This window comes from Manis javanica, chromosome 2 (assembly GCF_040802235.1).
Source record: "Manis javanica isolate MJ-LG chromosome 2, MJ_LKY, whole genome shotgun sequence".
Taxonomy (NCBI): domain Eukaryota; kingdom Metazoa; phylum Chordata; class Mammalia; order Pholidota; family Manidae; genus Manis; species Manis javanica.
The window spans coordinates 203,947,495-203,962,310 of NC_133157.1; the positions used below are offsets into that span (position 1 = coordinate 203,947,495).

Genomic DNA, 14,816 nt, shown 5'->3' on the forward strand with positions numbered 1-14,816 from the left:
GAGCTTCTGTTCTGTTCGTCTCACTCTTTTTCTCTTTCTGTTTCAGTCTGGGTAGTCTCTGTTGACTTATCTTCAAGTTTACTGATTCTGTCCTCAGCTGTATTAAGTTTACCAATGAGCTTACCTGCCAAAGGCATTCTGTATGTATCTCTGTTATATGTTTTTAAAATTTCTGGCATTTTCCATATGACTCGTATAGTCTCCATCTCTCTGCTAACACTCCCTTTCTGTTTATGTATGTTGCCCATATTTTCCAATATATTTTTAGAGCTGTTTTAAATTCTCTGTTAGATAACTCCACAGAGTTATCTGGTGCTGAAGTCTGATTCTGTTTGGTTGTTGTTTTATCTCTTGACAATAAGGGTTTTCATTTTTTTGAAAATTGCTTTCTGTGTGTGTATAATTTTTATATTGATTTCTGGACATAATATGTAGAACAGTAACATTGAGGTAAACATTATTTACCTTTCTGGAAACTGTCACCTCTCTCTTTTCTCAGGCCATTAGTGTGGAGCCTTTAGTCTTGTCTGGAGTTGAACTGGCTTTGGGCTTTGCTGTTTCTGTGATGACTTCACGTGTCTGTGACTCCAGTGTTTTCTGTACGCTCAGGCTAGCCACACTGGGCCCTTAGTAATTCAGTAAAAATTGCAGCTGAATTCTTCCAACCTGTTTGCACAGAGACCTCTTCCTCCTCCTCCTGCTTCTCAAGTGTGCCAGGGCCTGCGTCCCATATCTTCTTGGAGGTTCCTTGGAATTCAGGTTAATTGGTTGTCCTGCAACCTCAGCTCTCTGGGTTCAGATTCCACTTCCGTCACTTAACTTGCTGTATGACCTCAGTCCCTTCATCTTTGTACTTCAGTGTCTGGATTCTGGAAGGCTGGGCGGCGGCTCTATCCAGTCCCGGAGCCGGGAATCGGGGGCCGCGGGGTGAGTCCCAGGGTCCAGAGGCCTTCGTCGCAGTGCACCTGCCCCGATGGGCGGCACCGGGTCAGTCCCTCCCCGCCCCGGCGGGTCCCCAGGCTCTCTTCCCCTGCGGTTGTGTCCTGGAGATGTGCGCGCAGCAGCGTGGCAGGCCAGGTGGACGGGTGCGTGTCCGCAGCGTCGGGGCTGCGCGGGAGTCGGGGAGCAGCAAGAGCGCGTGGGCCGGGCTCGCGAGCGGGTCCCCGCGGCCGGGCTGCGCCGGCGGGCGGGGCGCGGCAAGTGTATCCGAGCGCGCGGGTACGAGCGCGCGGCTGCGGCTGCCGGAGCCCGGCTCGTCGCGGGGAGGAAGGATGCGGGCCGGGAACTTCCCGCCCGCCCTGGAAGCCCGAGCGGTCGCCCCGCAGGGGCTGCCCCCGGCCGCCGGGACAGCGGCGAGCGCGGGTGCCCGCCGCCCCTCCCCCACTTCCGCCTGCTCAAACGAGTTCTTTTTTGTCTGGCTTCTTTTGCTCAGCATCATTATTTTCAGACTCATCCACATGGTAGCATCAACATGGATGTACCAACAGTCTGCTAATTTTTATTGCCTTTTATACTCTCGTATATGTTCATGAGGGATGTTGGCTTGTAGATTTCTTTGTCTGGTTTGGTATCAGGAATTAATTGGGAAGTACTCCCTTCTCTTCAATTTTCTGGAAGAGTTTGTGTCTACCTGACAACGCTTCTTTCTCAAATGTATGGTAGAAATCACCCCGAAGCCATGTGGGCCTGGAGTTTTCTTTGTATGGAGTTGGGTTCTTATATTTATTTTTAATGAAAACTGAATTTCCTTATTAAAATTGATAAGGATTTATTTTCTTAATAACAGGGTATTCTTTTTTTTAAACATTTTATTTTGAGATAATCATAGATTTACATCCAGTTGTAAAATGTCATACAGAAATCCCGTGTGCTCTTTATCCAGTTTCCCCCTATGTAAACATCCTGTAAAATAAGATTGAACCAGATATTGACCTTGATGTAGTGAAGATATAGAACATTTCCACCTGGACGTCCAGGTTCCCCATTGTTCCCATGCTCTTCATCGATGCCTTGGAGGGGTGAGAGCCTCATTACTGCCCGGTGGGGGAAGTGTCAGCGCTGCACCCCGCATTCCCTGGCACCACTCTAACGGGATGGGGCATCTGTTACAGGAGGGTGAGAGTAGAAGTCTAGGCTCCACTCTGCTGTCTGAAAGTGCTCTGTCTTGCTGGGCTGCCCTTTCCTGGTCCTTTATAGAGAGAGAAGACTCTTGGTGGGGCTTTTTGCTCTGTTCCCATTGGCTTTTTGGGGTGGCCAGCTTCCACAGCTGCAAGTCAAAAGAAATACAGGGAACTCATCTGTTTCCTTGGGTCCATAGCTATTGGTCTCTATATATGTTTCTCTGTATGTATATATAGTCCAGATTTTTAGTTGTAATTACCTGATATTAGTAATTTGTATCTCCTCTCTTTTTTTCCTGATAAATATATCTAGAAATTTGTTAATTTTATTAATCTTCTCAAAGAATCAGCTTATAGTTTCATTGACCTTCTCTGCTGTTTCTCTGAATTTTATTTCATTGAGTTCCATTCTGGTCTTTATTACTTCCTCTCTCCTATTTGTTTTGCATTTAATTTTCTTTTCTTTTCCTGTTTTCTTAAAGTGGGAGTAGACATCATTGATTTAAGGTAGGAATATAGCACTATGTATTTCTAAGTACCACTTTAACAGATCTCACAAAGTTTGATATGTTGTGTTTTCATTCTCATTAAGTTCAAGAAACGCTTTGTAATTTCTCTTATATTTTGTCTTTGGTCCACCAACTATTTAGAAACATTCTTTGGTTTTCAGATGTTTTGGATTTGTTCTCCCCCAGTGATCTTTTATTGACTTCTTTTCTTCCTCAGTTTTACTGAGATGTAATTGACATATAACATTGCATAAGTTTAAAGTATACAATGTAATGATTTTATATGTGTATATATATATATATATGTATGTATATATATATATATGTATATATATATAATTACATTTTTTTCCTTGTAATGAAAACTTTATTATTAATTTCTAATTTAATTCCATTGTGGTCAGAGAATATACCTTGTATAAATTGAGTTCTTTCAAATTTATTGAGACTTTTGTTGTAGCACAGAATAGGATCTATTGCAATAAATGTTCCATGTGCACTTGAAAAGAATGTGTATCCTGCTGTCGTTGGATGGTGTATTCTATAACATAAATTAGGTCAAGTTTGTTGACATAGATGGACAGTTTCCTATGTCTTTGCTGATTTTCAATCTATTCACTCTCTCAATTATTGTGAAAGGGTATTGATATCACTGACCATGGTTATGGATTTGTCTATTTTTAATTTTAGTTCTATTCGGCTTTTTGATTCCTATATTTAAAAACTGTGTTATTATTGGGTTCACAAATATTTAGGATTGTTATTTCCCCTTGATGAATTGAGTCCTTTATTGTAATGAAATAATGTTTGTTTTATCTCTGGCAATATTCTTTCTTCTAAAATCATGGCAGGCACTGCAGATTTCTTATGACTAATATTGGCATGTTTTTAAAATTTTTTATCCTTTTTTTATTTATATGCTTTTAACCTATGTGTGTCTTTATGTGTAAAGTATATTTCATGTAGACACACATACATATACATGTATACGTATGTAATTGTATATGTCTTCTCTGGCTTTTAGTTGTTTCAGGCTGAAAAGTAACCCCATAATCTAATTTGCTTAGGACTGACAGATAATTTTGAACAGCAGTGTTGAGAGTGGCCATCCTTGCCTGATTTGGGGATAATATTAAATATGATATTAGTTACAGGCTTTTTTCAAATACCCCTCATCAGATTTAAGAAGACTTAACTTTGTGAACCATTGCTCCAAGTTTATAACATGCATCTTCAAGTTATCACAATCTAATTTCATATAAATCCTATTACTTCATGCATAATGTAAGAATCTATTCTGTAAGCTTACATTTACCCCCTTCTGTCCTTTGTGCTATTTACTTCTACATATTTTATAAATCCCACAATACATTGTTATTTTTACTTTTTATTAACTTCTGTTTTAATAAATGTCTTCTAATTTGCCACATATTTGGTATTTCCAGCATACTCTATTATTTATGTCTGGCAATTTTCTTCTATTGTCTTTTTCCTTCAGCTTGAAGAACTTTCACTTTTTCACTTCTCTTTTTTATAAAACAACCAGATCCAACCCATCAGGAAATCCTTTTTTCTCTTTCTTCTAAATATATATAGAACCCTAGCTCTTCTCATATTTTCCAATGTAAATACACTTACTCAACCCACTATCTGTTTATGTCCTAATTAGTGTAACAGTCTCCTAATGGTCTCTCTGTTTACACTATTATCTCTCAACTGTCCAGTCTCAATATAGAAGCTATAGTCATCCTCTTAAAATAGAAGTTAATTCACATCTTCCTTATGCTCAAACAACTGAAACCAAAATGGTTTCAATTCCATTCAGATTAAATTCCAATGGCTGACAATACCCTGCACACCATTCCCTATTACTTCTCTGACCACATTTTTCTATTCCACTCCCTCTCTGACTTTAATCCAGCCACATGGTAAGTGTGCAAAATAGTTTGCCCTTTTGGGAAAAGCTGGGCAATTTCTTATATAGTTAAATATGCATGGACCATACAACTCCATTCCACTCTGGGGTGTTTAAAGGGGAGACATGAAAACTTTGATTCACACAAAAAAAATGTCATGTCAGTATTTGTAATGGCTTTGTTATTGATGGCTAAAAACTGGAAACCCTCAAATGCCCTTCCACTGATGAATGGAGCAAAAACAGTGGCACATCCATACAATGGAATACTACTCACCAAGTAGAAGGAAAGAACAACATGCAACAACTGGAGGTGTCTTAAGTGCATTAGTCTAAGTGAAAGAAACCGGTCTCAAAAGTTTACATACTGCATGTTCCATTTATGTGACCACTGGGTGAGAGGGAGGTGTGATTCAGAGCAGGGAGACTGCACGAGGTGACCACACAGGGGTGCAGGGTAGATCTAATGGAGGCGACAGACACATTCTATATCTTTATATCTAGATTTAAGTTGTGCTTAAAAGACGGTATGCACTTCTCAAAACTTGCTTAACACTAAAAAAAGAAATTTTACTGCATGAAAATTATACCTTAGCTTCAAAATGGGATAAAAGCATATTCAAATATCATTCCATAAGATTTTTATAGAATAAATCATAAAAATATGAATATACATAATTATAGCCTTTGAACTAGTGGAGAACTTGACTGTGTGGATTTAGCAGTGTGTAGGTTGCAGATGCTAACATTAGCCTGTCCTAACCATTATAGTGCATTGTTAATTAACACTAGAATCATGTGGCCATTATATTTCCATTTTTTTGTTGTTGTTGTGTTGAGTTCACATATGTTCACGTAAAAAATTCTAAGAATCTGTCTGCCGCAAGAATATGTATTGTTATGTAAATATCCCATTTCGTTTCATAGAATCTTAAATTGTGGACCTTCTCAAGTATTTCAAGCATTGAAAAGGTTAATGAGACTTTTGAATCAGCTGGACTGAACCTGAATTTTTAGTCACTGCCTATCTTCCACAGTGATCCAACTAGGTTAAGTAGTTCTGATGAAATGATAATGACACAGGGCTTATTTTTTTTAAGGGAGTCAGTAACTTTGAAAAAGAAAATAAGCTACAGCCTGAAGCTGTCTTCCTTTTATCCATTCTGCAGTGACAGAAGCCAGCTCTGTCTTACCTTCTAAGAAATGATTTTTTCACCCTCACCTTTTTTCTCTGGGACAGCATCAGAACATTTCATCCTCTGTACATATGATATGTAGAACACCTAGCCTCAAAAAATGCTCCTGTTATGAAACCATTCTCTTTAGGAGGCTGCTTATTGATGTGAGGCCCTAACTGTGGGTGGGGCTATCTGTCCTAAGTGTCCCTACACATAAAAATTTGAAGGATTATTCAGCGGAAGACATTATGGTGCCGGCAGAGGATTTGTGGAGAATGACTGAGATCACAATTGGAAAATAAATATGTTACACTGATCAATTATAGCAATCCTTAAAGGTATATTTCATACATGACTGGGAATGGAGAAAGTGGACAACTGATAAGGTCCCAGATTTAGGGTCCCTTGAGTCCCCTCACTCTCATTAACGATGGGCAAATTACTTTACCTCTCAGCACCTTGATTTCCTCATTTGTCTCATAGGAATCACTACAATAACGATCTCTTTTGTTTGTTGGTATTTAGAACATGAAAAGCATCATGAAACACTGCCTGGTACAGAATAAATCCTCAAAAATTACTCACTATTATAAAGAGTAAAGAGCATCTGATCAGGGTCGACTGACCCAAGGTCATTTCTCTATTTACCACTAATAAGCTGCGTGTCACTGAATAACTTTTTAAAACTTCTGTCCTTTGGTTTTCTCATTGGTTAAGTGGGTATGCCATGTACTCTCCCAAAGATATTATGATGAAGATTAAACTTAATTGTGCATTTAAAGTGATAAGTGGAGTGCCTGTAAAAAGTAGGTGTTCAATACATTTAACTAGTCATTACTACTACTACTATGAATATTGTTAGCTAAACTCCAGATTCCTCTATATTGTATGCTTAACAAATGCTATTCAGCAGCCTTTAAAGAAAGGGATAAACTTGTAAAGGTGCCTTAAATATTCATGCTGGACAACTGCCAAAGGACCAAGAACCACTCTCTGGCCAAGACCAAAGCCAGAGGCTAGTATCACCACCTCATCTTGCAGGATGAAAGATTAAATATTAAATTTAATTTTTAAAGTTATTATTATTTCATTGTTAAAATTTGGTTGTCTTTAAAAATTGTGTTATTTTTATTTGTAAATGTTCATGAAAAATAATGCCCAGGCACTGTCAGATGTCAGATTGCTTCTTATGTCCTTATACCCTATGAAACTGAATGAATTATTGCTTTCTTTTAGGACATTTTTGGAGCCAGGTTTTTTGTTGATTTGCTATCTCTGAAGACATAGGTCAAATGCTCCCTCCAAGCCTTTAAGCTTGCTATCTGCTATGATTTTAAGTGATTTAACTGCTTGCTTACATCCTCTTTGAGTCATGAACATAAAGACTTTGTTGGCAATGGGGAAACATTTTATTGAATAAACTCTTAGTGTGAGGCTTTGTGCACTCATTAAGGAAGGAACTGACCCAGTCTAGGTTCCCTAGAAAACAGAGCCTATGGGAAACTTCACATACTAATGCTTTACTGAGACATATGAATCAGAGCAGTGAGACTGAAGGAATAGTTAAGTGATCAGAGAAAAAGGTACAAAGCAAATATAAGTGGGTCCATCTATGAGCTAGTCACAGCTCAGTGAAAATACGTCATCAGTTATTTGGTCATACAGAACACCTCAATCAGGCCCAATCAACACATGCCTCCTTTTAACTAGTCCTTTCCAAGAAAGAAGGGAAAGAAGTTCATTTGGTGGTTCTCTCTTGTCTGTTTGTCTATCATTTATCAATGGTCATGCAAAGGGTATTTATTAACCTTCCTGAATTTCCATATATGGAATATGTATGCCTTTTGGTAAAGAAAATTAACACTCCATTGTGGAAGGGATCAAATATAATCACATGCCATCAGTTGGCATGAAGAATGGTCCTATAATTAGTGCATCAGTGTCTGCTCCTGGCAGTACATGAATCAGGCTGGATGGGTAGGAACCCACCCTGTTGGACCTGTATGTATCCTCCATAGTTTGAGGCAAGAAAGTGAGCATATACTGCTCTTCTTGCTGCGTAAAGTCTGTTTGCTGTCCATACTCACTTTTAATTGGCATAGAGGGGAATCAGTATTTGCCTAATCAGTACCTGCAGAGAAAGAGTTGGAGGCTGTGCTGCCTGTGTCTGGTCAGGACAGTGCTTCCAGCACCGCCACTACACCAAAGACCACCTGATTCTCTTACAATAGACCACTGACATCTACCATGGTAGAGCAGGCCTCGTTTAAGGTGAACTGAATGGACATGGGGAGACCACGACCTCATGGGCCATTCATCTTTGATGGCAGCAGTGTCTTAGCTTGGATCTCACCAAAAGCAGAGCATGAGACAAGGGGCTGGGATCAAATACTTTATTTGGGAAGTGATCTTGGGAATTAAAAGTGAGGTAGTGGAGGAAGTGGGTGTGAAAGGAGGGAAAGCCAGTAAATTTTGTGTTATTGAGCTACTGTGGGATACTGGTGGTTAATCTTTCTAGGAACTGACTAATGAACTCTGTAGAATAAGCTTCAGAATTTTCCCAACAAAGAATGTGAGAGGCTAGGATGTTTGCCCGCTTATACCCATGCTCACAGGTTGATGGCGATTGTGGTGTGCTGACTCCTTGTGTTCCCCATTTCCAGGCTTCATCTGTGCAAGGAATGAGCATGAGAGTTCTTTGAAGTGGGATGATGTCCTTGTACCTAGAAGCTCTCCTCCACAGCTAAAGCTGCAGGTAATGGATGGCTGGGGGATGTGATACCCATAGGCACTGATCTCTATATCAGCCAAACAGGAATTAGATATTGCTTCTGATTTGCTATTTTGGTATGTATGCAGGGGCAATTTCAAGGGCTCCACTTGGTGTCCCTATCACAATGTCAATATCTTATCAATTAGGAACCAGAGGAAGAGTACTGATTGCTGCTAAGTGTGTATGTGCGTGTGTGTGTGTGTGTTTGCATGTGCACACTCCTAATTATTCATTTGGAGAGCAGGCAAACAAGTACAGGGTGATGAGTGGACATACATGGTATGAGCATGAGGACCCATTAGATCTACTTTGAGAAAGGCAATAGGCAAGATAATTCACCACTTAGCTTGTATAAATCCTAAGTCCTACTCTAACTGGAGGACTAATATGGCTTTTTAGTTTCCCTGCTATGTGTATCAATTTAGACCTCATATCTGTTTTCAAAAGTCTGATTGCTCACTTCCCCACTGCATACTCACTTTGGGACAGACACAGGTTTCTCTGGGGAGGGACTGGAAGAATACTCATTATAGATAAGTTTGGTGACACCACAGGATCCTTTTTCAAGTGGACCTGGCCTCCCGTTTGATCAATGGGCTATAGGTCTGTAAACTAAGTTAGGCCTGGGACCTGGATAAGATTCGGTGATTTTTCCATTTTGGTGGCTGATGTCAGCCTTTGCTCACTAGATCTAATTTCTTCTGGTTTTGGAACTCAAGCAATACCTTATTAGGTAACCACCTATCTCCTTCCAGGAATTCTGTGTTGTGTTAGCTGTAGCCATACATTCCTGTGGGTCAGCACACTGTTACTGTTACTCTAACTTTAGATCCTTTGATCTACATTGCTTATGATGCTTAAGTCTTAAAGCCTGGTCTCTGCTTGTCCAGAATCCTATTATCTGTAAGACATTGGGGTTAAATTCATGGCCTGTAGAGGTGAGCCACTACCCAGGGTCTCAAAGATGCTAACAGCCCCTTCACCAGCGCATTCCTCACCCTAATGAGAAAGGTGTGCTCTGGCCTTCTAGGGAATATACTCAAGTGATGGATTCTCAGCTTGTGTAGTAAATCCATTCTATCACTCCTAACTCTCTAAGCCTTTTGAATCCTTCTCCAGTAGCACAAGGAGGCAGTTCTGGAATCTCTACTTTGACTACTATTAATCAGTCCATAGTCCTTCTGAGCTATGCACAGTACTATTGGAGATAATTTGAGATGCCCTTCCCAGAACACCAAATCCCAAACAACACCTTAGTGTCCTCATGCCAGTGAATTATTGCTTTTGCAACATTACATTCCATGCTCTTGTGTACGGTACCCTCAACATTCATTCCCACATGTTTTCCTATTGGCATCTATTAACCATGTCCTGCAGTTCTTTTTGAGATGTGGACTATTTATTACTGGAGAAGTGACTATAATTTCCTCGTTGGTTTGTGCTGAGACTTAGCTCTGATCGCTGTCTTGAAGACAATAAAGGACAGTTGTACTGAGTGTTCAAAAGAAGACGTATTATCTTTGAACACATTGCCCTGAGGCTGCAGACAAAACTGCCATGACGGCCTTCTGATTTTCATATCAGACATTGTCCTGATAACTAATTATGTTAAGCCTGCTTTCTACTTGCAAGGCCTCCAGTGATGGCCAAAGGAACTACCACCCTGTATAATGTTTATTAGAATTTACTTTATATGGATTAATACAGCAGCTATTTGACTCTGCAGTGACTTGATTTCATCCTGTACCTCATCACATTATCTACAAATGAAAATTTTAGTAATTATGATGCCATCACATGCCATTTGTTCTTAACACTGCAAGTACCTGCACCAGTGGTGTACCTATTATTTCTAGACAGAGTCAATCTTAATATAAATCTTGACCTTTAGGTCTGCTCTCTAGGTCTGGTTCCAAAGGAGCACCCTTGGAACCAATTGTCTTATCCCAGTTTCCCTAGAAAACAGCCTGAGTCAAAGCTTGGATGTTGATTACGGAGAGATGTGATTCCAACCAAACAAGAGTAGAAGTAAAGGAAGTGAAGGAGGGAAGCAGGGAAGAAATCCAAGCTGGTGAATTATGAAGCCATCCCATCTCTACCAGGAAACACAGCCGGTTGCTCTGACATGGGAGATACCTAGTTAGGCTCTTGGGAAGGAATGGAATACTTGATACGTTGACTGCCTCCTGTCTTCTTCCAACTGACCAAATTTCACTGAGTGAGACTACACTGCACTCTCTGCATTTAATCACCTTGCTCTTTCTGGCACCTGCTTGAAAAATCCGATCTCACGCTCTGTGGCACAACTTTTCACCCAAGACCAGAGGAGTCAGAGGTCAAGAGTGTCCATGGTCAGATCCAAAGCTCCTCATTGCTGTGGCTACTATGGTTCCCACCGTGTGTGATGAAGGTCACGCAAGAGCCTGGGGCGTATCCTGGGCAGAAGCTCATCTAAGCGGATTGCCCCTTACTTACATTTTTATTTCTAATGCTTTTTCATGGAGTTGTTTTATTTCATACATTCACAATAAGTTCAGGGATTGAAGAAATAGAGTGGAAATTGTTGTATAGCCTTCTAAAGGCTAAATCTGAAGTTGAAGAGAAGATTTTGACTGAATAACACAGACAAAGCTGACCTTAGGCAAATCCCTGGTTTTAATTTGATGTTTAGTAGAATTTCTGTTCAAACAAGTGCCCTTTTAGTTAAAGTAATATATCTCTTACTTAAGTGGCAGACATGTGGGACTGTTACTTGGTTTTTGCCAACCTACAGAAATTACATCACATGATCTGGAGGTTAACTATTAAGACAAGTCCAAATTTTTTACTAGCTAGACAGGAGTTGGCAGAGGAAGCTTATGCCTTTGCATAGAGTCCTAGATGTAAAAAGAAGATATAAACTTAAAAAGACTAGGGTTTTATGGCATTATAATTTTGTGTTCTGATAATTAAATGAGCCTCCATGTCTATCATCTTTCTATCTGCTCATCATCTCTCTTTATACATAGCTATCTTTATACACACACATATATACATACATACAGTTTTTCTTTCAGTTAACCTTTCATTTTCAAGGTCAGACACTTAGATGGTAAAAAGGGGAATGAAATTAAGAGTGCTTACACTACCTAAAAGGAACTGCAGCTTTAGAATACAAGCAGTTAGACATCGTTAATAGAAAGAGTGCCTTAAGGATTAGCATCTATTATTATTTTTGTGACACATACAGATAAACAACCTGCCACCAGGAAGGCACTCTGAAAAGGACAGTCGGTCAAAGTGGCACACAGTATTCATTTTTTGACAAGCAGCTAGGGTTTGGAAACACATTGGGGTACATATTAATATCTGGATTGAAAAAGAAATCTCTGACTACATTCTAAGTGCTTGGCAAAAGCAAAATGGGGGAAAATCTGATGATACGGATCAACTACCATTCGGTTAACATACACTGTATGTCAAGCACTGGGGTAAATGTGACACATACCTTATCTCCTCTGATCTTTCACTGCATCTTTAAGTGTAGGAATCATTATTTCACCAAATGAAACTGAATCCCAGAGAGTTAAAAAATTAATCCAATGGAGTAGTATTTGAATTCAGATCTGTGTGCTTAAAATATGTGCTCCTACCCCCACCACTGACTGTTTCTCCAATGTGCCAGGTATTTTATATTCATTAGCTCAGGAATCTTCTCAGACACACTGTGCTCAGTGATGAGAACACTGGGACTCAAGAAAGAAAAGAAATGTTTCTAAAGCCACAGAGGTAATCAATGATGGAGGCTAAGACAACTTCATTCCAAATCCCCAATCTTCCCACTACTCCATGTTATTGCCTAAATTCCTAAACAATGAAGCTAGTCCAGCCTTGTGCATTCTCTCCAAGGCTTTTTTCCATTTCATAGCTCATTCGATCCAGAAAAATACATGTGTGTGAGTGATTAGGATAAGGCCAATACTAGCTACTAATAATGACTCAAAGTCATTTAAAGACACCACACTTTTTCTCCAACCCTGAAGACTATTTGCACTATCCCCAATTTATAGGCAAGGAAAATTTTAACCTCTCAGGCATTTATGAATTCATATGTAATAGTAAAAAGTAAAGCTGTTATTTTGCCAATGCTTAAAAGAAAACTCCAATGCTTAAAAGAAAAACCTGGCCATTTGAAAATCCAAAAGCAAAATACAGAAGGCAAGCTGTTCTTCCTTGATTCCGTGCAGGTGTTTGTCCCCAAATTTTAGCCCTCAGCAAAGTGAAGACTGTGAAGGGGATGGTAGGCAAAATGGAATTACCCTTTCTGACTGAATGGTTTGATGAAGTGGAGAAGCCATCAAGTCTTCAAAGTAGGTCAGGTCACCAAGAGACCTAACAGAGACTTTTAGTTTTTAATGATCCACTTAATCCTAGTGATAATGTGGAGAAATGAGCTCTTTGATCAACATTGGTAGGTGTAACACAGGTAATGTCCTTTTGGAAATTAACTTGGTCACACATAGAAAAAGTCTTCAAAATGTTTTTGTCTGTTAGCACAGAAATTCCTCTCAGAAATCCGTCTTAAGGAACCAATTCCAAATGGCAATAGCTTGATGTACCAACTGGCCAGTTGTCATAGGGTGTTAGTGTTACACTGGACAGATAGATGCTAACAGATGAAGACAAAAGCTACAGGTAAAACAATACAACTTACGACAAACTTGGCACAGATACAGCAACATTTGAGTCCGATGCTTGTAATTTGTCCTCTGGCCTTGCCAAGACCCCACAAAGGTGCTTATCCACAAACTGTGATGAGGACAGTGTTGGGCTTTTTGAAACCACCCTCCATCATTCTTCCAAGGCCTGGGCAGAGGGCAGGGAGTCTCACTGGTCCCTACCACCCATCCTGGAGACCCAGGCTACAAGGCTTTCTGCTCCCTGGGCAAGGAACTGGTAAGAGTCTAGCACAGGAGTGATATTGGCAGCAAAATGAAGTGGATCAAATGTAAATTTCCCTCAGCATATCCATTTCAGCTAATTTATAAACAGAACTTGTAACATGATGTGGATAGTTAAAGGTTGAAAGAAATGAATGTGCTAATTTTGATTACATTTAAGCTATAGAAATGGCTGTGTGGTATGACTCAATCCATAAATAATGGCACATACACGTAACAGAACAGAATGTAACCACTAAAAATGATGTGTATGAGTATTTTATAAGCAATATTAAAAGTGTTTTTATTATCATATTAAGTTAAAAAGTGGGCTGAAATATTACAAATAAAATATGGTGCCAAGTGTGTAAATAAGGATGCAAAGGAAAAATCCTAAAAACAAATTGATCTTTTCAGTCTTCTTTTCTTCCCTCCCTTCCTCTCTCTCTACATCCTCAAAAGCGAAAACAGAGGCAAATAAACTAAAAAGTACTGGACTGGGAAATGGCCTGACTGGGTTTTGGTCTCAGCTGTGTCGTCAGCTGCCTGGAGCATTCTGCAGTGATCTGGAGGAACCCCCCTCAGACCTGAACACGGAGAGCAATCTTAGGTGACATCGTGGGCTCCAGGGCAATTTGATTTCATTCAAAAAGGCAACATGATTTGAACATGAGATACTCTGTTTTGGTAAACTATGACTTTGTTAGGCAGAGGAAGATAAACCCGGGGCTTGTTAAACCTCACAGAATCCACTGAAAAAAGAGACTGGTGCACTGTTATCCTCTCAACTCAATTTTCAAACCTATTCAGGTTTATCAGCCTATTTTGTAACTCAATTAAAAAAATGTTCTTTAATTAAGTGCTTTGAAATTGCTTAGTTTAACTGGATTCTTGATTCTCAGTGAGGCAAAAAGCCAGTGGATTCTCTTGCTGTCAAGATACCAGGAGTTTTTCTTTTTCTTTTTCTTCTTCTTTTTTTTTTTGGCATGGAAGCAGTTTATTTTTAATTATTCTTATTTCTCGAGATTTTGGTGTTACAAACAGGACTTGAGAAATAATTGGATGTGCTCCAGAGTTCAATATTTCTATCAGAAGACTGTTACCCCAAATATGTCACACACTTTAAAATAAACATATTAGCATTTTAAAGTAGCAAATTTATTTAAATTGTGAAATAGAAATGCTTTGTTAGGTATGGCCATTTTAAGTGCTCAGTTTGAAATATGTTTTAACATACAATTTCCCCTTGACATGCTCAAACAGCATGAGAATTTGTATTACCTTTCTTTTGAGTCTGTATTCCAGGGTTGGAGGGGAAATGACCAATTTGTGCTTTTCTATCTAACTTGCTTCTGGTGGAATCCTGTTCCACTGTAACACAGTGCCTGATACATGCAAAGCA

The 14,816-nt window shown here is 39.4% G+C and overlaps 1 protein-coding gene and 1 long non-coding RNA gene across 21 annotated transcripts in view; one reads left to right on the forward strand and one right to left on the reverse strand.

Annotated features, from left to right (window-relative positions):
* Window positions 1-14,816, reverse strand: part of LOC140847996 (uncharacterized) — a 132,969-nt gene that overhangs the window by 9,162 nt on the left and 108,991 nt on the right. The window contains exon 7 of one of the 20 annotated variants that reach the window (XR_012128423.1): window positions 1,933-2,266. The exons of the other annotated variants lie outside the window; for them this stretch is intronic. The gene's annotated coding sequence lies outside the window, so the exon portion shown is untranslated. The remainder of the gene's footprint in view (window positions 1-1,932; window positions 2,267-14,816) is intronic. 20 annotated transcript variants of the gene reach the window in all.
* Window positions 882-14,013, forward strand: LOC140847998 (uncharacterized). Its single transcript, XR_012128428.1, has 3 exons — window positions 882-1,085; window positions 8,386-8,477; window positions 13,877-14,013. It is a non-coding gene; the product is annotated as an uncharacterized lncRNA (long non-coding RNA).